This window comes from Populus nigra, chromosome 2 (genome assembly GCF_951802175.1).
Source record: "Populus nigra chromosome 2, ddPopNigr1.1, whole genome shotgun sequence".
Taxonomy (NCBI): Eukaryota; Viridiplantae; Streptophyta; class Magnoliopsida; order Malpighiales; family Salicaceae; genus Populus; species Populus nigra.
In genome coordinates this window covers 6,709,072-6,709,676 of record NC_084853.1, presented here as the reverse complement: position 1 = coordinate 6,709,676, position 605 = coordinate 6,709,072, and positions in this window count along the sequence as shown.

The window sequence follows — 605 nt, the reverse complement described above, 5'->3', positions numbered from 1 at the left end:
TTCCAGGAACTGGGGATGAGTAGTCCACATGTTGAAAAATTTAAAGTTCCTGTTGCCCTGAGGAGCCCGAAGTCCCAGCTGGACAGTAGATGGAGCATGGTCTGAAAAAGCTCCTGGAGTTCCAAAATGGACGTGAGCCATTTGTTGCATAGAGGACCAGTGGGTGTTCACCATCACCCTGTCAATCTTTGTCCAGACTGTGCCATTTGTCCATGTGAAGTGGGAGCCTGTAGAATTCAAGTCAGCTATTCCGAGATCAGAGCAACACTCCCTGAAATCTGAAATTTCATAGGTAGAGACTGCCTCCCCATTATGCTTGTCCTCTTGAGAGAGGATTGAGTTAAAGTCACCAAGTAGAAGCCATGGAGAGTCCACGCTCCATCTTCTGAGGTCTGCCCACAAGGTCCTCCTGGCCGAAATTGTGTTGAACCCATAGATGAAGGTGGCCGTAAAACAGAATTGTTGCACCAAGCTTGTAACTAGAACGTGAATCCCCTGAGCAGAGGAGTGAAGCATCTCAACTTTCACTGTGTCAGGATTCCAAAACACAATTATACGTGCATAAGCTGCAGCTCCAGCATTACTGACAAACTGCCATGTCTTCA